This window comes from Euprymna scolopes, chromosome 22, assembly GCF_053919585.1.
Source record: "Euprymna scolopes isolate OS-2025 chromosome 22, ASM5391958v1, whole genome shotgun sequence".
NCBI classification, from domain to species: domain Eukaryota; kingdom Metazoa; phylum Mollusca; class Cephalopoda; order Sepiida; family Sepiolidae; genus Euprymna; species Euprymna scolopes.
In genome coordinates this window covers 28,472,707-28,497,941 of record NC_136503.1, presented here as the reverse complement: position 1 = coordinate 28,497,941, position 25,235 = coordinate 28,472,707, and the positions used below count along the sequence as shown (strand labels likewise).

General features: G+C 35.0%; 1 protein-coding gene and 1 pseudogene across 1 annotated transcript in view; one reads left to right on the top strand and one right to left on the bottom strand.

Annotated features, from left to right (window-relative positions):
• Positions 1-25,235, top strand: part of LOC145243927 (tetratricopeptide repeat protein 39C-like) — a 227,330-nt gene that overhangs the window by 78,112 nt on the left and 123,983 nt on the right. The gene's annotated exons all lie outside the window — the stretch shown is intronic.
• Positions 15,064-15,226, bottom strand: LOC145244204 (U2 spliceosomal RNA; annotated as a pseudogene).

The following is a 25,235-nucleotide window of genomic DNA, read 5'->3' as shown; positions in this document are numbered from 1 at the left end:
CTTCCCCAGATCTGCTAGCCTCTGGAGCTCCATTCTGGGTTCATGTTTTCCCAACAGAAGTTCACGTGCAATATGAATAGACATCTTGTTGCTCAACTCCCTACGTAGTATCGCTGCAACTACTGTTCCCGATAGTAGTCCATCATCATCATCTACATCAAAATGGCACTGTGCCCTGTTTGGAATGAAAATGAAATGGACCTTTGTGTCAAAGTGCAGCAAACCAAGTATTATGGTATCTGTTTGATGTACGGTTACAGATTAATGGGGATTAATCAGTATAATACCGCATTTACTCTAGAAGTCTTTTCGGAAACTACTGAGCTGATCTGACTGTATTTTTTTTTTGTATGGACCTTTGTTATGATAAGGTATAGAAATTAAGTATTATGGTATCCATTTAATTTATAGCTAGGAGTTAATAGTGATTAGTATTTAATGCAAAAATGAGCACAAATTTAACCATATACAACGATCAGCTTGGTATAAAACACCCCTTTAAGTCAACAGCTTATTTTAACAGTAAATTTTAGGCTGTTTGTGTGTGTATGTGTGTGTGTGTGTGTGTATAAAAACACAATTTAATATTGTAAATTATACTTTGCATTAATTTATTGTTCGACGGGATACTCGAAGAAGATATATTAAAGTTTCCTTAATCCACAGAGTTTCAAAAAAATGTGTTCTTCTCATCAGAGGAGAGATATTAGCAAATAAATATTATAGCGAAGCTATGAATTTGCTGGTACTTGCATTAATTGAAATAGCATTGTATGGAAACTAGTCATAAATGCAAAAAAAGTTTTTAGTGCAAAGAGTACATGAAATGGTGAAAAGAAATGAAAAAAAGAAAGTAAATTCAAAATTAAAGATTAAAAATCCAATTGAAAGGATATGGAGTGGTTAGGTATTTTCAAGACAGAATAATCATAAAAGTCAATGTTCTCATAAGAAATCGGTGGTTTGTATTACTGTACACATAGATTCGAAAAAGTTGTCAAAAAACAAATATATAACAAATAAATGTTATCAAAGGGAAGATAAGTTATTTTTCTACCAAAGTGGACATATTTTTCGTGTTTTTATTTAATGTAGCATGTTTATTCAGCTCAAAAAGCTGACAGTGTTTACCGATGTATTGGAAAATTCAAAATGGCGCCCGACACTCTCTTTAACACGGTAAGTTCAGGAAAAGATGTTATAAATAATAAACTAGACAAAATACTGTTAGAAATTCGCTCAATATATGTTACCGTGACATAAGTTGACATATATTCGGTTGTTTTTTAATAGTATTTTGTCTAGTTTATTATTTATAACATCTTTTCCCAAACTTACCGTGTTAAAGACACAGTCGGGCGCCATTTTGAATTTTCCGATACATCGGTAAACACTGCATGTTTTTCGAGCTGAATAAACATGTTACATTGAATAAAAACACGAAAATTATATCCAGTTTGGTAGAAAAGTAACTTATCTTGCCTTTGATAACATTTGTTTGTTATATATTTGTTTTTTGACAACTTTTTCGAATCTGTGTACAGTAATACAAACCCGAAATCGGATTTAATAATGTTGACAAATAAATCCAAATTAAAAATCCAAAATGTGTGTAATCTAAGTATGTAGAAAGATTCTGTTTGCAGTCAGTCAAGAAATTTATTTTCAATTGTTTTTTCACTTAGAGATAGTGGAACCGGTGTAAGAAATCTTCCATGACCGTTTAAAAAGTTTAGTAATGACGGGAAACTCATATAATGCAGTTTCAATTAATGCCAGTACCAGCAAATTCATAGTTTTGCTAATATCTTTTTTTAAAACTCCGCAGATTAAGGAAATCTTAATTCTTTTTTGAGTATCCTGTCGAGCAATAAATTCATTTAAAATATAATTTACAGTCTTAAGATAACTTCTTCTATGACAAGCTCTATATCTTATTTTGGTTGTATTGAGCTATTTTATTTAGTTGGGGTTACTATATAACTATTAATATTTATATTCGCTTAAAATTTACAGAAGCTTTTTGATTGTAAACCTAATTTTTACTTCTTGATTTTGTATATGTACAGGGTGGGACAATAAAGTTGTCACCCTAAAGAAAACAATACTACAACTTCATTTTAAAACTTCTTGAAAAAATCAATTCAGATTACTCGATTATATAGTAGAGCTGACATCTATTCAATGTAACCGCCTTCAGCCTCAATCACTACCTCAATACAGGCCCGGAATTAGGAGCATGCCTTTTCCATAAGCACAGACAGGAGTTCGGTGAATATTTGGCAGATGGTGGTGATCAGGCTGGCTTTGGTGATGTTATTGACGTATGACCAAATCAAGTAGTCCAGCGAATTCAGGTCAGGGGTGGGGGGCCCAGTGAGAGATAAGTACAAAGTCGTATCACTCTTTCTGAAGCAAAGGTTGGGTCTCTTTGAACTTGTGGACTAGCACCGAATCCTGCTGCCAGACCCAAGGTCTGCCAGTAGTCACCTGATTGCACCAGGGGATCACCGCACATCTAGGTCCATTTTGGGGTTGACTTTCAAGCTGACTTCAAAGATGTGAGGTGGCATGATAAAGATAAAACCACACCACAGACCAAATTGTGACCGGAAACTTTTTCATCACCCTGGGGATGTCCCTGTTATTCGTGGCAGTCCAGCGATGCATTTTGAGCGTTCTGGCAATGGTCCTGTTGTCATGACTTGTATCAGTAGAGAGCGTGAGTTGTACAGCAGCGCATCTCTGATTTCACTTGTTGAACATTGTGTCACTTTCAGAAATGATAGAAGGCTCCTATCGCTCTTGGGATTTGTTCACAACTGGCCAACTAGTAGATGGTCTCAACAAAAAAAGAAAGCTGGTTTTCCTCAAATGGAAATGGAATCATGTTGTCTTTTCTATGGTGACAATTTTATCGTTCTACCTTGTATATATAAATTAGGCATGTGGATGTGTTTATATATTTCTGTTTAAGATTCACTCCTAAACTAATTAACCGATTATTATAAATATTTGAAATACAGCTGTAAGGGTGGGAAATATAGATTATATTGGTCCCCCGATTTATCGGAGAGAGGGACCTATGTTTTCAGTGGCATCCGTGCATCCGTTAGTCTGGACGATTGTCAGATAACCGTCCATTAGTTTTTCCTGAAATTTTGCCACAAATTGTATTTCATTAAATAGATGTACACAGTAAAAAAAATTTTTTGCAAAAATTTCCGTTGTCCTCGGAGGCTCAAAAGAGGTAAAAAAAAAAAAAAAATGCCCCAAAATGGCAAAAAATGACGCGCTTTGCCCCATAGCATTTGATCCATCCATTAGATTTTCCTGAAACTTGGCCAAATGTAGAGGCCATTGTTCTTAATATAAATTCAGTGTGGGTGATCCTGGCAAAATTCTAGTTCACATCCCTCTGGGACTTTTAGGACTAAAAAAACATGCCTTTTTGGAACTCTTTTTTCATATTACTTAAAAACTTGATATGTATATCTATTTAGTGGTTTTCCATGGTGCTGAATTCAAATATACATGTCTTAAGGCATGAAACTGCACCATTTGTCCATTTTTTACTGGGATTCGGTGTTCCCAGAAGCTCAAGAGATTACAAATGCCCCAAAATTGCAAAAAATGACACTTTTTACCCCCATAGCTTTTGCCCCATCCATTAGATTTTTCTGAAACTTGGCGAAAATGTGAAGGCAACGTTGGTCCTTCACACTTCTCACATTCATCATTTCCTCACTATTTTTTGTGGCGTCATCTCGCATGCAGCACCAGAGGGGGACCACGCACGTGCGAGTTGTTTAGTTTTAATTTAGTTCAATGCAACAGGAACAAAAAGGGAATGAAATCCCTTTGTGAAAATTGATACATCCAACGTTTGAAATATCAAAATAGGTATTAGATATCAATTGATAAATATTTCTCAAATGTCATTTTCTTTGTAGTATTTGAAAACGTTTTTAAGCACAACCACCTATTTCAAGATTTAAATATTTCAGATTTGCATTAAATTTGATCCATAGTCATTAGACACCAATTATGCCAAATTTCCTCAATTTTAATATTTTTTTTAAACTCCTTTAGCTTTAGCCTTCAATTTTAGACATTTTCTAAAATCAAAATCATGCCATGGATTTTGACCTAAATTTGAATAAGAATTCTAGAGATAAGATTTAGTGGTATTATATCTTGATTCTAATATTCATAAGCAGACATAGATGTGGTGCAAAATTGTTTTGTTTGGGCGATTTTATTTACTCTAGAATGAATATTGTTTCTAGTAACTTAGAATTTTTTATCAAACAATTTTTCGAGTTTTGAGGATAGACTTTCATGATCATACCATCTGTGGACAGAACAGATTGCAAAGTTCAAGTATTTTGTTTAAAGTTTCGTGTTCGACACAGCAGCGATATCAGATAAAGTTAAAATACTTTTTGTATTTCATCTTTACTGATCAAACGATCCCATCATTTAAAAAACAAACTGAAGGGTATAATGCATGTGTGGACATGAAATTATTTTAGCATATTATTATTATTATTATTATTATTATTATTATTATTATTATTATATAAGAGTAGCAAAATTTGTGGAAATTCTTTGGAGTGAGAGATATATTTAATCAACAAATATGTTTTGATAAAGTTAATATTTTTTAGGAAACTGCAAAAAAAATTAGTTTTTTTGGACAGAAAAACCAATAACATACAGCAATATGAAAATGTCTTTTATTTTAAATATAGAACTGACCCAAATGAGATGAACTAATAAATACTCAAAAAGTAATAGTGTGCTACATAGTTCAATACAAATATCACATTGTTAGAGACAACCTTTAATGTGCTCCTTCAGTCTAGCACCTCTTGGCTGACTATGTTCTTTTTTTCTCTGTTTCTTTTGAATGTTCCCATTTTTACGTAACATTTCACTGACTTTCTGCAGTGAAAAACTGCTGCACATCGCAATTTACTCACACTATCACAACAATGATCATATATTATTATAATAATATTTGAAAATGAGACAACTTCAAAGGGAGGTTACTCTTATATTCTTGTCCAGGGTTTTTCAAGTGAAAGTTTTCAAATTTGGTCCTTTTTGAAGTAGTTTGATCTTCAAAAATTGTATTTGGCCTTTTTCAAAGCGTAATGTATGGACTAAGGAATGAACAAGCAAAATATTATATGGATAATGGATTCATCTGATTTATTCCAAAATGTCTCCGTCATTGTTCACATCCCATCAGACGAGCTTTTAATTTAATTCAATATATTTTTTTTTAATTTGTTTTTATTACCATATTGTTTTTGTTTTGTTAAGCCCAATTTCATGAGAACTATTAAAAAAAAATCAATAACTGGCAAATATCAGACGACCTACTATTCATGCTTGGAAGAAAACTGATCAATTCTAATTCATAGAAATGATATTCTAGTGACTAAAATAAATTAATTATATAGTCAATGTGCAGACAAAACAATGGAGTTTTATTAGGAAATATAAAAACATCTGGAAATAATTGATTAAAAAAAAAAGTTTAATTGAGAGAGAGGGGGGGGAATTGAGAATGATACAAACAGAAAAAGAGTGAGTGAAAGTAAGGGAGATAATTGTGTAAGAGGGAGAGAATAAGGGAAGGGATAGAGTGGGAGAATGAATGAGAGATATTTTCAATAAAAAAAAGAAATGAGAATGAATGAATAATTGAAGGGAGCGAAGTGTGTGTGAGTGAGTGAGAGAAAGAAAAAGAAAGACAGAAAGAATAAAAGCGTGATACCGGTGAATGAATATAAATTTTGACTGGACTCCCAGAACATCAGATTAATCTCATTTTTCATTAAAGATGCAAGCATTTAACTCTCTTACTTCTAGTTTTGATCAACCACTGATGTAAGCCCCGTCTTCACTCCCCTTACTGACAGAAATTATCCATCTATGCTTATTAGTGGATACGTACTGACGCTATTTAACTAAAGAAAGCGGTAAAGCGCTTTGCTATAATCAACCAATTGCCATTCTTGGCTCAGGGCCACAATCGCGGGCAACTCTTTTCAAAAGCTGTGGCCAGCAGTAACCATGACCTCTAGCAATCTATGAGAGAAAGAGAGATGCTTATGAAACTTTAGCCACATCGGGCAAAACGCCATCGGAAAAGAACTGGCATGCCAGGTTAGGGTTGGCATTCAAAAATGCTAATTTTTACGAGTGGAGAATTGCTTGAAAATCATCATTCAGAAGACATTGATTACATCCCTGGATACTTTGCAATCTTATGCCACGACCGAAAAAAAGTATCTATATTATATGATAAATAATCCAACTTTTTGCATCCGGATTCCAATAATCAGAAACTTCAAATTGTATGTTGTACATATGATTATGGATGTTGCCATGTGGTTTAAACTACAGTGGCAAAAAAAAAAAAAATGCTTGCTATTTTATCGTTTTGGTTGCTTTGTGGACTTAATCATAAACTCATCATCATCATCATTGGTTTGATCTCCTTTTTACTTGCTGGCATGTGTTCGACAGCTTTTAGAAATTGACTTCCAAATTAACCTATCTCTGGCTATGTTTTTATTTATCCCTATTTCTCTAAAATTCATTCTTAGCACGTCCTCCGTTTGTTACATAGAAAAGGGGAGGACCATAATTGTATTTGTTGTCATGGAATGATTATTATTAGAATGAAAGGAGATTATGCGTGTCATAAAAGAATTCCGTGTGCGTATGATCGTCTAGTTTCATATGCGGTTGTGTGTGTGTTCATATCTAATTGTTCATATGCTTTTGTGTGAGTGTGTTACATGCATTTTCTTCGACATACCTTACTTCATGTGTCGTCGATGTTGATCCATCTGGAATTCATCTTCTCTTGGAGGGAGACTGGTACCTGTTAGACGAAGATTTATCACTCCAAGACGATGAATTGGTTTTATAGTTTTTTATTTACCTTCCAGATGTCGACACAGAATATGGAAGTGAATCTTGCTTGCTTTGAACACGTCAGCATTCCCCACCCTCAGTGAAGGGGAGGGAACAGCTATTAAGCCGTCTGTCTTCTTCAAAGCCCAAATCCAGTCTCACAGATCTAGCCAACCTGACCACGTCACTCATACGTAATCTGGTCAGCTGACCCTCGGTTCTGGTAAACGTGTCTACACTCCACGTTTACTCACCTCTCTCTCTCTCTCAATCCATTCTGTAACACTTTGGAAGATATGGACACAAACAATATAACAAGATATGTAATATTTTAATATAAAAGTCATAAAATCTACTTTTTCCATTATGGAATTTTTTTTTGTACTAACGAGTCACCACTTATCGAGGCCCAAAGGCCACTCATGGATAAGGGTTAATGAATGTCAGGTGGCCGGTTAGACAGCACTTTGGGAATTGGAGGCAACGGTTGAAACTTGCTAGAATTTAATTATTAGAGAACGGCTCAATAATGTGTTAACTTTAAAATGACCATGCTGTAGTCAGGTGGAAAGTTGTTTTGTGTAATTTGTATTCCACAAACAGGCAGCACTTGGATAGAAACTTTTCTCATCGAATTTCTGGTTAGTTCTAGGCCTAAAAAGGAAGAAAGAAAAAAATATTTGTAGTGGTTGTAGCTAGATGAGTTCTTGCTCTGATTGTTTTGTAGGGCTAACCAGAGATTGGTGTTCAGTTGAGCACCTGCCATGAAAATAATGATAGAGTAGAGAAAGACTGGCATCATTTCTTGTGCAAGAAAGAGGCTGTAACGAATAGAAGAGGACATTCCCCACTAGATTTCAAAGTTGATTTGGATGTACTGATATGCTAGGAGTGTATTGCTATTGGGGCAACCACGTTAAAAAAAAAAAAAAAAAAATTCCATGGAAAGGTAATTGTAAAAAATCGTTTGTACTTATTCTAATTTAGGGTTCATTAAAGATGCTGTGAATGACACCACTTTCTATTCTTGACATGTGGACAAATTGAACCACACATATCCAAGGTAATGGCCGAATCTCTAAAAAAAAAAAAAAAAAAAAATTGATATCCAGTATGTCAATATGTAGTGGAATAGGGCAGTAAATAGGTGGTTACATTTAATACCACCAAAGCAAAGCTCCCTTCGATTAACAATTATAAGAAACCTTACCAACCACCGATTTCCATCATCGCACCCTCCCGAGAGTCCAACATTCAAACTCTTGACCTAGCAGTTACATTTAACATGAATTTGAATAAATACATAGAAGATATTGCCAAATCTGCTGTGCAGAAGGTAAGCTCCCTCTACAGGGCTAGAAAACTTCTCTCACCTGCCAGCGTCCTCTATGTAGCCATTGTTCACTCATGCATCAAGTATTGTTGCCATTATGTACTCATAAAACTTGCTGCACTTGTGGCCCAATTAACATAAATACTCCTGACCAACCTAATAAAGAGCAAAATCATATACTTTTATTTCAGAGACTCCCAGATGTCAGAAGACCTTTTACTCTAATAGCTTTTTTCCTTGAACCGATTTCTTTTGGAATTCACTCTGTTCCTTGTTTCTACCAGCTGTATCAACATGCAGAAATTTAAATGTAATGTGAACAAGCATCTCACTGCACAACTCCCCACTCAGGATGCCTCTATAAATCTGATCCCTAATTCACAGCAGCCCCTTACAACTCGGTGGCAGTGTGCCTTGTTTAGGGTGAACTGAAGTAAAAAAAAAAAAAAAAAAAAAAAAAAAAAAAAAATTACATACCTTCTGTTCATTTATTTAATTTTTTATGCCAATTTTGGTACTGAGTAACTCAACAATAAACTTCAGTTCCTGTTGATAAAAAAAGAAAAGAAAAAGGACATCAGTGAAAGAGCTAACAAATATCACAATATAACGGTTTGCAATAGAAAGTGGTGTCATGTGATGCTGTGCTTTTTATCTTTTAGTGGATAAGTTGTTTACATTATATTTCGAATGTACATCCTAATCTTGCTTGTTAAATTTACTAGTGGCAGGACGATTCCAATATTTTCCCTATTCCGATACAATTACCAATGCTGTTCTAAATTCCTGAATCCGATATAGTTATCGATTCTGATTTTTCTTAAATTTCTGAATATTGATTTAAAATTTTTTTTTTTTTTTTAAAGGTGGAGTGAGAGGAGGGAATTTCGTAAAAATCCATGTAATATGTGCATGTATTTTCAGAAACGTAAAAATAAACTTGTGGATGGATTAATCTATAGATTTTAGTTTTACTGATAGTTTAGAATCAAATATTTATCATTTCATGAGTAATACGAGCCATGGAAAACTAAATTTTAACAAAAAAAAAAAACAAAAGCACAGATGAATCGTTTTTGGCATCAGAAAATAGATAAATTTTTCCGATACCGATTCTGATATCCCAAAAGTTCCGATTTTTTTTTTTTTTTTCAATTCTCAATTCCAATTAATTGTATAACACTAACATTTACAGTATCTGTTCTTCAGATGTTGCACTTCAATTTCTTGTTCTGTCAGTGGCAGAGAAATCCTTCATGACTGAAATAATTTTTAATTTTTGTTCCTTTCTTCACATTAAAAAACAACCCTGGTGTCTCTGTCTCGTGGGGAGGCAAAGTAAATAGGAACACTAAAATTTACATTATTTTGACTTCCTGACATTCTAAGATGGTGATCATATTATGTTTTTTATCATCATCATCATCATCATCTTGTTTTTGTTTCAGTCATTCTCTGCCTTTCAGTGACAAGGTGTTATTTAAGTAATTCAGACTTCTGGTAGTCTTCATTATTATCACAATATTTTTGGTGTTGTACTGTCCTCTAGGTATGGCAAACCGGTGTAGTTTGGGTGTGCAAAAACAAATATAGTGCAATTCTCTTCAATTTCAACTTGCGACATCTTGTTTCTATTTGAGGAAGGGGGTGTATTTTGATAAAATTTGAATCCAAACACAATTTAACTTTTTTTTTTTTCTATTTATAAATGTGGAAATCCTACTCTTGTCTCATTAATAGCTTTCTTTCCAGGCTGTATCGAAATAAGGTCACGTTAGTCAAGGTTAGATAGCCTGAAATATGTGAATAGTGTTAATAATGAAAAGAATATTTTGATAAAATGTTCCACTTGTAAATGTATGCAGTTGATTGAACCAGAAAATAAGAACATGCATCGATTGAAGCAGCAGCAGTCATGTTAAGCTACGCTCGTATTTTTGCACCGACCGCATACCAAACATATGTGCCATGGCTTTTTCTTGTTTTTCATCTTATTATTGGTCGTGTCGAGATTCTAGTGCCTGTGATCGCCGACCATGAAGCATTAGTCCATACTTGGCATATATAATAAGAAAAGAAAAATGAACATATATATATATTGTATACAATACTTATTGAACATGGCTGTAGGTACTGTTCAGCATCTACATCTGAACCAAGCTTTCCATCTGCCATGTTCAGGATCTCAGCTAAGATTAACTGTTGTTGTCTAAAGAAAAAAAGTCTTAAATTTTTAAAATAAAGCGCTTGGGTTTCTATAAGTAAGGTTAACTCCACAGTGTGAATGCGGTATTGTGGTGAAAGGTGCTGAATAAGAGTAATCTTAAGATTCATAGACAATAGAAAGACCGCCCCCCCCCCACCAATTTTCTTAGAGCTTCATGCCTAAGTTTATTCTTAGTTATTTTATCTTATATTCTTTTATGTATCCATTACTGAAATGTATTTGAACTTAATGAGTAATAAACTAAATATATAAAATTAACTGTTGTTCGACGCTTCTCACTTTCTGGCATTTCTCAGTCAATCTCTATCGCTGATCTGTTCTCATGGCCAGTGTCTCTTCAATATCTCTACTTAATAATCATATACTTTTAGATTTTCTCAGTTTACTTCAACTGGAAAATTTATAGCTCCTCCTTCCGAATTCTCTATTGTAACACTCTCTTTCATCTAACTCAGGGCTTTTCAACAGGGTCCATACTGCTCACTAGGTGCGGGAGATGGCGGAGGGGGGCGTTAGAGACTTCAAGTGAGCGATGGACAAATTTATCGTATAGTGTGTCCTTGAGATCCTTTGGGGGGGGTGTGTGAAAAACTAAGAGCTTCTAGTAACATTACGGAGTAACCCATTTTCTTTGGGATTCACAATTCATGTGGAAATTATTTGGAAAAATTAATTCAAGAATTATACCCTGTAATGTTGGCAAAGCTTCTGAAGTGTTTCCTGAATCTGATTGATTTCTGGTTCATATTTTCAACAAGTCTTTTTCATCTATCATCAAATGGATCCTGGGAATAGAAACCGAATGAATGTAGTGAAACGTGGTGATCGAAGACTTTTTCTATCAAAAATGGAAGCAAATATTTCAAAGTTTATTGTTGATCATCAATAACGATCTGCAAATTGATTGGTTATTCCTGTGATTTTTATTCTGATTTTTATTTTATTAATTATTGTATTATGAGTGTTCTAGGGGAGCGTTTGGCGAAAAAGGTAGGAAACTCTGATCCAACTACTCATGGCGTTACTTTGTCTACAGGGCTCTATGGACAAATTTATCTTCAGTTGACCTTTGACAACTAAATATTTTCGTTTACTAGCCAGATAGAAAAGTTACTAGCCAAACCCACATGATTTTTAGAATATGACATTTTCGAGTATGTACATCATAAAGATTTTTCTGTATATTTTTAAATAAGTGTAATTCTAAATGTACAACAAATTTTATGTTGACACTTGAAGTATAAACATTCTGTTTTCTTCAGATGTTTTTAAAACATCCTTCTTTAAAAAAGAGTATATTGTTCTATTAAACTTTTATTTTTTAAATAATTTAACTTTATTCGTTTTATTAAAAAAAAAAAGTTGAAAAGATATTTTTCATTCACGCTTTGCAAGATTGTCGATGAAAGAAATGCAATCGCCAAAAGATAAGCGTTTCCTTATTTCTAGTTGCCACTTTGAACAATCACTCGCAAATGCGACTGTTTCACTCGCAATGTAGAGCCCTGGTCTATGTAACACAAAGTATACGTTGCTTTCATATTGTCATTTATTTCTTAGCTAATCTCTCTCCAGTGGTCCTGATTGTGTAGGTGGGTCAGTCTGATATCACAATGTTTTCAGAATTGAGTGTAGAAATGATTTGCACAAATATTTTTTTTTTTTTTTACACGGTGGTCACCACTTATCAAGGCCCGGAAGCCACTCAATACATCATGTTATGTAGTTATGATTGACGGAGATTGACGAACTGGTTGTTCGCTTATCGCTTGATATAAAGGTAGATAAAGAATTGTCTGTGGTTAGTCATGTGACTAGATGAAAAGATTTGAAGTGATGTAATCGGTTGCAGTGTGAGTTTTTAATGAGGATATAAATACAAATGTCAAATTTCGCAGGAATGCTAATATCCACCTTGATGAAAGATTTAGACACAAATTTTCTATGGCGTCAGTTGTTGCAAAAATTGATAGGCATATTATATCCGTTCTAATTTGCTTGTTCCCGCTATTTCCCTCCCTCTCTCCCCCATACTGTCTCCCCTCTCTTCCGCCATTTTTCCTTTCTTCTATCTTTTCTTTTCTTTCCATTCTTTCTCCTTTTCCTTTCTTCCTTCTCTCTCATATTTTCCTTTCTTCCTTCTCTCTCATATTTTCATTTCTTCCCTCTCTCTCCTCTTTTTCTCTTTTCCCTCTCTCTCTCTCCTCTTTTTCTTTTCTTCCTTCTCTTTTCCTTTCCTTTACTCTCTTTCCTGTTGTTTTTCCCTTTCTCTCCTCCCTGCATTTATTTTCTCATTTTCTCATCCCTTTTTTCTTTTGTTTTCTTTCCTGAATATAAGCAACCCATTATATAATACTTAATGCCCTTCATAAATATTATTTTATGATGAATCTAGATTTTATTTATTTTTTTAAGGAAACAGAAACCAACAATATTAATTTGATGTAAGCTGTTTGGTTTTTTTTCCCTATTTTTGTGTGCGTGCATCTCAGAATGGATTTAATTTTTGTTAATCTGTTTGTCACTTTTTGTAAATTTCTGCATGCTTTTATTTTTTTTTTTATATATGAAAAAAAATATACAGAAGAATTTATCTATTGATCATTATCATTTTAGGGTTGACGTCCATTTTACATGCTGGTATGTGAAGGACGGATTTCAGAATTTAACTTCCAAATTAACCTATCTCTGGTCAAGTTTTTATTTATCCCTCTTTCTCTCATGCCCATCTTTTCTTTTTTCTTAAATTGGTTTTCTCGTGTGAGCTGACCCTATTGTTTCCTGTTCTACACACATCTTTCTATACCGTACAGATTTAATCTTTCTCTGAGCTCATCAGATCTAAACCTGCCTTGAACACATTACACATCCATCATATCATTCTCATGCCATTTTTATCCACACAATGCGTGTCATCATCCTCCACTGGCCAAGTTTCACTTTCATACAGTATCACACTGTGTACACAACAGACCTGAATATGTACCTGAAATTTAGGATGGATTCATTCCCGAATTTAGACAAGCCAAACTAAAGTTTGCAATTCACATTGACTCTCAAATGTGAAATTTTTATCAATAACAATGCAAAATGAATGGACAAATGTTGGGAATACATATTTCTATTTATTGTAATAATGTAAGTTTGTCTTCACCTAAACTATCAGTTTGTTTTGACTTCTAATTATATCAAGCTGTGGCCATCTATAACAACAGATTTTCAGCCTTGTGTAAAATAACGTTATGAAACGATTGTTCTGATCTAATTTTAGGTCAAATCATCAGACCAGATGTCACACACGCACGCACGCATGCACGCACACACACGCACGTGTGTGTGTTTTATGTACAACCCACACAAATTTATGCTAAACAATTTTTATGTCTTCCTGCTTTGATAATTGAATTATTGATAGTTTTAAATGTTTAAAACCTTTGACGCAAACAAATCTATCATGTTACACATTGATGGGAATGTTTAAATGAATATTGCTTTCATTTGTAAGTTTTATTGCAGCATAACCAGCATGTATTGTTGAGAAACCATGTGGTCCCTGCTCGGTAACATTGTCGACCCCCAACGCTGCTTCTTTAGTCTTCTTCTTCTTGGTCTCTTCTGGTCGTGTTGTCGTCTCTCACACTGGTGGATGCAGAAGGGGTGTGCATGGGTTCACAAATATGAAAAAACACAAACTCCCATGCATTCCATAGATATTATTCGTATTATTTTGATTCTTCGAACTATTGTTTTCAGCTTGCATGTTATTTTCAAAACGTTTCTGTCGATATAACCTCCAACCTTCTTCTGGAATCTTTGTTGAACTCTGGAATCTTTGTTGAACTCTGGAATCTTTGTTGAACTCTGGAATCTTTGTTGAACTCTGGAATCTTTGTTGAACTCTGGAATCTTTGTTGAACTCTGGAATCTTTGTTGAACTCTGGAATCTTTGTTGAACTCTGGAATCTTTGTTGAACTCTGGAATCTTTGTTGAACTCTGGAATCTTTGTTGAACTCTGGAATCTTTCTATTGAAACGGTTTCAGAAATAAAATGCTGGTGGGTGTTTGTACTTCGCTAAAAAGGGGCGTGGCCATTTCGCCAATGTCGCCTTCAGTGGCAGATGTGTCACTAAGCAAACATTAATCAGTGACCTTCAATTAGTAGATTTCTGATAAGTTTAGCTGTACACATAAAAGTGCATACATAACCAGCATGAGCTACTAGAGTAAATACAGTTAATTGAATACAAGTTGTTATTATACCTATTAGGGATGTTAAGGTGATTGTGTTTTTTTTCCTTTTTTTTTTTTTCGATGGTATAATTATGTACCTATTTACTATGCCTCCCCACGGGACAGAGTTAGACACCAGGGTCGTTTTTTAACGTGGAGAAAAGGTACAAAAATAAAAATTGTCTCAGTCGTGAAGGATTTCTCCTCCACCGAAAGAGAACAAGAAATGGAATTGCAGCATCTGAAGAACAGATGGTATTTATTTGCTCCCCCACCGAGCAAATTAGGCACAAGGCCGATTTTTAATGTGAGGAGTGAAGGGAGGGGGGAGGGCAAAAGGGGACCAGCTCCCGAGAGGTGGGAAATGGGAGCTGGTTAATGGTCAGGCATGTGGGGTTGCCCCCACATCTGGTCTTTGCTAGTCATAGCTAGTCATAGCCTGCAGCATCTGAAGAACAGATACTACACTTTGATCTTGACCAAAAGGCCAAGATGTAATTGGAGATGGTAAACTCTATAAAACTTCATTTCAATTACATCAATTAAGAAAAATGAATGTTGGTTTAAAAAGAAAAACTATAAGCTCAATGACGTCCAGCATCTTGTTTATATATTGTCTTTAGAAACAATTATTGAAATTTGTTTTTTTTTAATCTCTCTCTCATATATTGTATATTTCGGCGTATAAGGCGACCGTCAGATAAGACGAGGTACAAAATTGGAGCAAAGTTTAATAAATTTATCTTATATCAGTTGTATAAGACAACTGCTCAATCACAAAACCATTTTTGTTTAGCCTAGGCTAGAGATTGCAACACCCGGTATCTTGTGAAATCACTTTCATGTTTTGTTTTTCTCCATCGTTGTGAAAAAAAAAAAAACCTACAAGATACAACTAATATTTGATACTATGTGGGTGGTCCCACCTTTTCTTTTTATACCTTCTAGTGTATTTATTTTTGAATGAGAAAATTTGATTAATACATAAAAGTTTTAAAATGTATTTAGACGCATGGTAACTAAAGTCTTGCAACCTCAGACTAATTATACAGATTATAGATGCCTCCCCCTTCCCCCCAAATAAAATCTACTCCTGTCCCACAACCTTGTAGGTGCCCTCTTGATTGGGTCAAAGCTATCTGAGAAAACTTAGATCAGTGTTAGCAATGAACCTGTCTAATTTGTGGCGATTGGGAAAAGATTGATTTGAGACTGGTTGCCGATTCACAAAACTACGACACAGTCAGCATACATGCTGTGCTGGATCATTGATGATGGTGGACTGAAGACGTATGCATCTTCGTCCTACTCTACAGGGTGGAACAATAAATTTGTCTCCCCTAAAGAAAACAATGCTACAGCTTTATTTTAAAACATTTATGAAAAAATTCAATTCCGGTACTTGATTATGTAGTAGAGCTGACATCTATTGAATGTAGCCGCCTTCAGCCTCAATCATCGCCTCAATAAGGAACTGGGAGCATGACTTTTCCACAAGATCTAGTGGAAGCTCTGCGAATATTCAGTGGATGGCGGCCGTCAGGCTGGCTTTGGTGTAGTGAGAGGTCATGTTGGTGATGTTCTTGATGTATCACCAAATGAAGTAGTCTAGCGAGCTCAGGTCAAGGGAGGCGGGGGGAAATGAGAAAGGATACAAAGTCGTAGCACTCCTTCAGAAGCCAAGCCTGGGTCTCTTTGAAGTTGTGGGCTGGCGCAGAGCCATGCTGCCACTTCCAGGGTCTGTCAGCGGGTACCTGATTTAATCAGAGGATCACCACACTCTTCAGCACATCCAGGCACACTTTGGTGTTGGCTTTCAAGCTGACTTTGAAGATGTGAGATGGCATGATGTGGCCCTCACTTGAAACCACACCGAAGACCATAACCATAACATAACATAACTTTGAGTTGTGTCCATAAGCGTCAAATTATCTGGATTTGCATTTTGAGAGTGTTGGCAATGGTCCTGCTGTCATAACTTGGATCAGTAGAGAGCATGAGTTGTACAGCGGCGCATCTCCGATCTCGCTTGTTGAATATTGTCACTTTCAGACATGATAGAATGCTCCTAGATAGGATTTGTGCACAACTAGCAAACTAATAAATGATCTGTCGCAAAAGAAAGTGCTTTTCATCAAACAGAAATGAAATCACTTCGTCTTTTCTAGGGCGACAATTTTATTGTTCTAACCTGTAAAAATCTTGCACAAGTATTTTTTTAAATTATTTTATTTTGTTTTTTTTAACATTATGAACCTGTCCTGGGATATGTATTCTACATAGTATTAAACATTTGTACACAACAGAATGTGCATATATTAATATCTATAGTAATGGAGATTTGGTATCTGTCTGTCTGAAATCGAACTATACTATTGTATTATCTTTTGATGCTCAATTCAGTTTACTATTTCAAACTATTGTACTATATTTCAATACTCACTTCGGGAGATATCTATTCTACTGTTATAATATGTTATAATACCATCCTCCCAGGCGTTACCTGCCTTTTTTGGTATCAATGCAAGGGATATTCATTTGTTATATATCCTAACCGAAATATGGTCCTTTTTAATCACATTTTTGCTAGTGTGTTTCTCATTTGTTGGTGTTCATTTGTAGAAAACAAATAAAAAAAAAATGTGACTCAGGATTTTATTTGTTGAATTTACATAATCTATAGAAACCTGTCTTGTTTACAGGAAACAATTTGATCCGATTGTCGACTTCAGATAAAGGCATGACTAATATTTGGTGCCATGTGCTGGAAAATAATCCTGTATTATTGATTTATACTCTCGCCTTGTTTCACTTTCATAGAAATTATTGCTGACTAGAAACAGATAATTCAAGGTTGAGTAGTTTAAAATCAAATTAAAATGCGATCTATATTTAATAGTTCAAATAGTCTGTTCATTGGATTGTTACAATCGGAGTGGTATTTACCTCTCTTACACGGCGAGAACTGTGACACAACGATTGGGAAATGTTATTGAAAAAGCCACTGTTCCAGAGGAGAGACACTTCTCTATCTCTGCAAAAGATGCCATCCCATCAGCATTCCCGGCAGAGCGATTCATGTGATTAGCAATAAACTTACCCCTTCTTGAGTATTCGCTTGTTTTTTGTGGACTGTTATCTTCATCTTCATGGTTGTTGTTTAACCACATTTCGGCCAACTAATCCTTTGGCTTTCTTCAGGTGGTTAACTGCAACAAGATAGGAATGCTGAGTCTTTTAACTGTATCTTCAGTAATTACTGCCTTTCATAGCCGTTGTCTCACCATATTTTGGCCAACTAATCCTCTGACCTGCTTTGGGTAGGATTAAAAGTACTATCTTCAGACAATGCTCACCTGAAAGTGTAGGGACTCAACGCCTCTATCCACTGTGCCACGGGTCCGAAGGACGATCAAGGATGGGTTTTATGATCTTATAAATCCAATTTTGTGTTCTTATCTATTCTTCCATTGTCAGGTCCGTACTGACAACAACTATGGAAGGCAGTAATTACTGGGGATACAGTTACAAGACTCAGCATCCCTATCCCGTCACGGTTAACCACCTGAAGAAGGCCAGAGGATGAGTTGGCCGAAATGTGGTGAAACAACAACTGTGAAGATAAAGATAAGTTCGAAAAAAAAAAAAAAAAAAAAATGAATACTCAAATTATGAAACCTCATTTCAAAGGATTCCAAAAATATAACATAACACCTTCTTTTATCGCATATACATAAACAATATATAAAATAGATGATGTATCGATCGTTTAAAGCTGAATTAACTTGAAATAAAGTGCTTTTATTTTACTATTAATGCAAGAAGAAATGGATCCCAGTGTCGCATTTATTAATTTAGCCATTAGGTTAAAACAGTAATTCACAAGAACCTGTAGATTTCAAATATGCAATTAGTTTTGCTTGTTGGAAATAAACAATTGACAAAGCATGTATTCATGCATGCACTTTTGCTTGAGACATGCATCTACATATATGGTGGCTTTCTTCAGTCTTGACAGAATATGGTTACCTACTGTAAGGGTGTCTGCGCATGGAATTTTTGTGGCATGAGTGGTGCAATCTCCAACCACACTTCTTCCGAGTCGGTACTGTTAAATATCAGTGGCAAGTGAAGGTTCAGGACAACTGGAAACAATGCCGAGATAAACAGAGAGTACTTACAGTGCCTAGAATTCTCATATCTATCTGGTACTAGCCAGGCTCAACGTTGCTTAACTTCGGTGATTTGACGAGAACCAGTACGCCAACGTGTGTGTGTGTGTGTGTTTATATATAATGTATCTATTTATATATAAAAGGCACTTTGTGTACTTGTGAGTTCGTTTCCTATGGACTCCAAAATGACTGCGCTAATTTAAAAAAATAATTTGCACAAATGTACTTTGTGTTTGGGAGTGTTCTTGGATAGATTTTGGATTGGAATGGTTCCGATAAGTATTGAAAATTGATAATCGAAAAAATCCCATTAAAGAAGGAACATTACAATTTTTGACCAAAGTTTTACACCCTTAACTAACCTCACAAGTGTAGTTGAGAAGTTTTATCACCACACATGCAGAAGGGCCCGATGTATAAGATCAACAGTAGGTTATTCTATAAGACAGAGGCATGTTCGAAATGAATGTTGCTGTTTAGAGCACAACTGAATCATAGAACTTGACTTTTGCATTTTAAATTTTAATTCAAATAATTTCATATAATCAACATGAGGTTCTCTACAGTGCAATGTAGACCACAATGTATTGTGGACTGTCACTGTGGGGAGGCATGTGAAGCTTCCTTCCAGTCCGCTATGGTGAGTCTCTGATTAGAGCAGGCAATCAATAAATTTGATTGAAAAATGGGTGATTCACTGATTTTAATGACAATAAAAGTAATGGAAATGTGAAATCTTCATTGATCCTCATTCAATTCTGAGCAACGTTGAGTCTCTCTGCGATTATATATATATATATATATATATATATATATTGAATGAAAGATGAAGAATAAAAAGTTATATATAACTTTATTATATCATCAGAACAATAAGGAAAAGTTCAGGGGAAATTTAAGAAAAAACCTCTTTAGGCAATTTCTTAAATTTCGCCTTAACTTTTCATTAATGTTCTGATGATATAATAAAGTTATATATAACCTTTATTCCTCATCTTTCATTTAATATTGTTTGCTCCTCTTAATAGTGTCGAGCTTTTCTTGTCTTGATAAGTTTGCTTTATTAAAGACTAGCCTGGGTGCCCGGCGAAGGTGTCTGTTGAGCAAAAAAAAAAAAAAAAAAAAAAAAAGTGGTAGTAGGCAGGCTGGCTTGAACCCGTGACGTCAAGGCGTGAAAGAAAACCTGACATCTTACCCTTACTCCATGATGCGACCGGAAGTTCGGAACATTAAAATTAGATAAAGTCAATCCAACCGATACAATGACTTGCAAAAATGGCTCACAAAAAATCGACCCCCTCCTTGTAGAAAACTGCCCAGTTGAGGGTGAAGGAATTAATGTTTTTGGCCAAGTTTTCAATATTTGTCGTCCGAGCTTCAAAATGATACTGATCTCGTGAAAATCTGTTTCCTCTGTCGAAAGTTGTAGGCAGACATACAAACATACATTTAAACACACAGGTGAGATTTATATTATAGATTTACACTTTGGTAACAATCATTAGTGTTGGGACGATTAATCAGGATCAGGGATTGAAAAAGATTGTGCGTATTATCCTTTAAACTACCTGTAAAATTAAAATCTATAGATCACTCTCACAAATGCATTTTTAATTTTGCAAAATTATATGGACATTTTACATGGGTTTGTGGTAATCTGATCCCCACTCACAAAAAACAACTCTATATTTAGAGATTTAAAAAGAATCTGAATCAGTAATTGTATTTGACTTGTCCATCACTAATATAATTACTAAATTGGTTTCATATAGTATTATGTACTTGAACATAAGTGTACGTTGGTGTAAGGAAGGACATACAGTAATTACTCAAATTAAAAAAAAATTATTTTAGAGTAAAATTTTGAGATTTTAAGTGTGGAAGCCAATCTATGAATAACCTATTATAGACTTGAATTTTTTTTTTCTTTTATAAATGATTGTTGTGCCAATAAGCAATTGAGATGGAGGAGAAAATAAGTGATCAATAATTGTTGAATACTATTTTATTGTCAAAAATACGAAAAGAAAGAAAAATGGAAATGACCATATTAGAGAGCGATACTGTTTTGTACGGATAACTTCAAAACCTGGCATCAACTAATTCATTAGTTGTTTTTGTCGAACCGATCTTACTAAACAAACAATCCCATTAACTATGATCCCTCCCCACTGTTAATTTCTTTGTGACTATTTGCTATTCAATATGTAAATATTAGGAATTCATATATCATTTTCGGTCAGGCAAATAACAGGAACAAGAAAAAGTACCCCCCCCCCCAAAAAAAAAAAAACAAAACAAAAACAAACCCAAAACAAAAAAGATCAACTAATTTTTTGTTTTGCCTGATAATTTGTTGAAAAGAAAATAACCAAAGAGTATTGTTGCATTCAAATGTGTCTGTACGTGCTAGGTGGGCAAGTTTTTTTTTTTAGTTTTTTTAATTACATTCTGATACAGATAGGCATGAATAAATTAAAATATTTCCAAAAACAAACAAAAGTTATGAACATGCACTATGCAGTTGCATGTTTTAATGGACTGCATAGTTATAAATGCATGCAAATAACAGACTTGCTGTAAGTGAGAGAAATAAGTCACACAGGAAAATGGGAAGTATCTCTGATTTTGTGTTTGGTCATCCAGAATTCGATTTACCTACTTGAGAAAATAATGTTCTTCAGATACGAGGTTCTCTGCTGTTAGCCACTTTATTTTTTGCCAAAAGTAATAACTGGGACCAACTAGGCATTAGGTTTTTGATGAGCACAAATTGGCAGCAGATCAGCCTTTTCAAGTGGATATCTGGATGGTCTTTCTGGTAGTGCTAGAATATCTAGGGTAAGGGATTAGTAAGTTTCCTGACAGGCAGTTTGGTTTTCTGGGGGCTGATAGTTTTCTAAATGTTGTTCAGTAGAAGAAACCTGTATCACTGTAGCCCCCCCCCCCTCCAATGTAAATAAATAAAATAAACATTTGTTCCTTGCTTTAAACGGGAGTCATGGTTTATTTTGACAAAAAATGCTTCCAGTTGCAGCAGTGATTGCGACCACAATTGACACTGCGACCAGTGAGAGAATTGAGCAATGACTTTTTGAACAGGACAACAACAGGACAATCATGGCTTGTGCTTGAATGCATGCAGCAGCGTGTTCATGGAGGTCTTTTTTAATCCAACACATGATTTATTATTTTTAATTACTTTAAATATCTTTAATCTTTTTTATTTTATTGGAGAACACTAGCTTATCTGTGTCCCGGTGTTGCTGGAGAAGATATATTAAACTCAATATGCTTTCCCCAATTCCAACATTGAAATCATTGAATTATTTACTGCTTTTGATTGTCCAGCACAGACACAAACCCTAAAAAATTAATGTGAAACATTTTTTGCTTTGTTTATTAAGTCGGTTTCAAATGACTGTTCGGAGAGGCTGAATTTTAAACAATTATTTTGTTATGAAATGCATATCGATTTACAGTTTAGCATGTGCATTATTTTTTTGAATGGAAACCATTGTAAAAAAAGATTTTTTTCTTTTCAATAAAAAATATTTTTTCATATAATAAATCACAAATCTTTATAAGGTGTTACGGACTAGCAACATATACATATTAACAGCAGTTTCAAGATAAACAAAAACATGGTTTCTGTCAGATAGAAACATGTGCACATGTGTCGGCAAACAATATACATGGTCTGAATACTAGCAAGGCTACCTGTCTTAGCCTGGTACAGCTCGAGTATGTGTGTTCATACTAATCAAGGATACGTTCTCAAAAATCAGTTTGATAGTGGATTTCTACCAGCACAACAAGCTGTTCATAATAGTGTTTGCCGATATGAAAGTGAACACTCAACATCTGCTACCATTCCCTGTTCTCGCAGCAGCAGAAATTTTCAAGCACAGGTTATTGGGCAGGTCAGCCATCTTCTCATTCATTGATGACTTCCCAATGCCACCATCCAGGATGATCAAATGGTTCTTGTTGTTCTGACAGATGAACAACATAACAAGGTGTTAGTTTATTGCTAATCGCCTGAAGCGCCCCTGCAGGATGCTCAAGCATTTTTTTTGTAAGCCAGAGTACATTTATTCTAGTGCACTAGCTTTTCAAACCACATCTGATCTAACCTTCTGGAGACGATATATAAAAATAAATGTTTGTCGTTGTCAGGATCCTGAATAAGAAAATAGATGAGTTAAAAAAAAAAAAAGTGTAACATGGTTCTTTCAAAACATCTCTCTTTCTCCTTCCCCCTCTCCTTACTTTTAGAACGCATATTTCTCTTTAACTGACCCTCCTCTCTATTTCTCTATCTTGTGATGCTCTGGCAACTGGTTTAATATAATAGAAATAAAGCAAGAAAGAAAAGGATAAAGTTATCAACTAACTGGTGATTTGATCTAATTTCTTTGTTCCTTTTTCAAACATTCCCCCATTCTATTTAGCTTGCTTGTGGCTATGGTGACTGATTATTGCTATTTGTAAAACCGCTCATCAGTGAACAGTTCTGATATGGTTTTTAGAAACATAGTTTTGGACATCAGTATTATAGACAAGAACATCTCTGGCAACAGTCTCCACAATATTGTGATGTATTTTTTAGATCCTTTTACAATTAATCTTAGTCTCAAAACACTTATTGACATTGTTGCTAATATAGTTAGAAGTGCATAGCCTTTCCAAATGATCACCCATCTGGTACTTGTCAGGCTCATCGTTGCTTAACTTTGGTGATCTGACATGATTGTACTGTATGTGTGTATGTACTGCATCGAATAGTAGAAATTTTCAGGTTGATATCTGAGAGCATATTTCATTCACTGGGAGAGATACACCCCTGAATAAACTCACCTGGTGGGTAGACGATAAGACGATGCTCCATGTAATGGTGTACCGGCAACCTGATGCTAGATGCCTTTCTGAACCTGCATTTCAAGCACGTTTGCCGTAATGAATGCTGTTATCTGAAGTGTGTGTGACAAAGTTGCGCTTCGTGGATCACTTAAAACACTTTGTAGTTGGGGCTGGCTCAGTCCTAATGAGCAAAATGTATATTTGTATGTAGTTGTGCCAACGACATTAGAAGCCTTCATTAAATGTTTTTTTTTTTTAGGCTGAGTTAATCTACTGTGTCATGAAAACACATTAAGATCTTAAAATTTTTATGTGACGCATATGATTTTTTTAATGGGGAAAGACTTTGCACAACACAAATCTTGTGAATCAGAAGAATAAGATACTCTAAGTCCGCATCAAAAGGTGTCGGATAAACAAATGATTCTATTGTTTTAAAAAGTAAAAAATCAATAAGTATTCCATAAAGTATATTTCTTATAATAATAAAAACAAATTAAAAACAATGAAACGGTATTTTATTTATTGCAAAAAAAAATTAAGTATAATACAAATTTTTTATCGGACACTTTGCTGCCGACTTTGAGTCGCCTGTTCTGATTTACCCGAAATCCCACCCCTTGAGCGAATCACCCCCCCTCCCAAACAAGAGTAAATGTACATCGAAGTAAAAGCGTCGCAAGTTTTTAAATTTTTTTTTATCAGTTTTCCTTCTCATAAGATGCCGGTCTTTAAGGAAACACAAAGGGTTTAATGGGTTTCTGTTTTAACACGTTATAAAATAATCCCTTTTATATGTTTTTTTTTTATGGTAATATTAAAATGTCTTCTTGGCCTTTTGCCTAGGAACAGACATGCTGAAAAGTTGGCTTTTCTAGGTTGTTCACTAGAGGAGGACATTCCGTGGGTCTCTGCGGTTGAAAGCGCCTTTCCTAACCTGTTGAATGCTATCGAATGCTGGGGACCAGTGTCCTCTCACAACCTAGGAAGAATCTTTATCGGGCACTAGTGGTGGGTACTGCTTTGGATGATCGGAGGAGGAGATCCACTCACAGTGGAATTGAGCGCTGGGACAGGACTTAACAATTTGTAATTTTCCCTAGCATGACGACTAGTCTGGAACACACTGCCCCCTCTTTGCCAAACTTCACAAAGAAGATGCTACAATCCCTCCTGAGTGTCGTTGCTGCAATGACCACGAAATTGAAACGGTCGAGCGCGTCTTTTTCTATTAGAGCCAACTTTGGGGACTCCTGGAGTATGTCGAAGTAACTGCTTGCATCGAGGCCGAGTGCTCGCTTTTCTTTGACTCTACATATGTTATAGACAACATCGATTTACCATTGTTCAAGGAGAAAAGAATGGTTTTTCTGGCCATCTTTGAGGTAGAGAGAATCGTGATTTGGATCATCCGCCTCAAAAAGGTCTACAAGAGGACATCTGTTTCAAATCGAGATCTGCTCATTTACT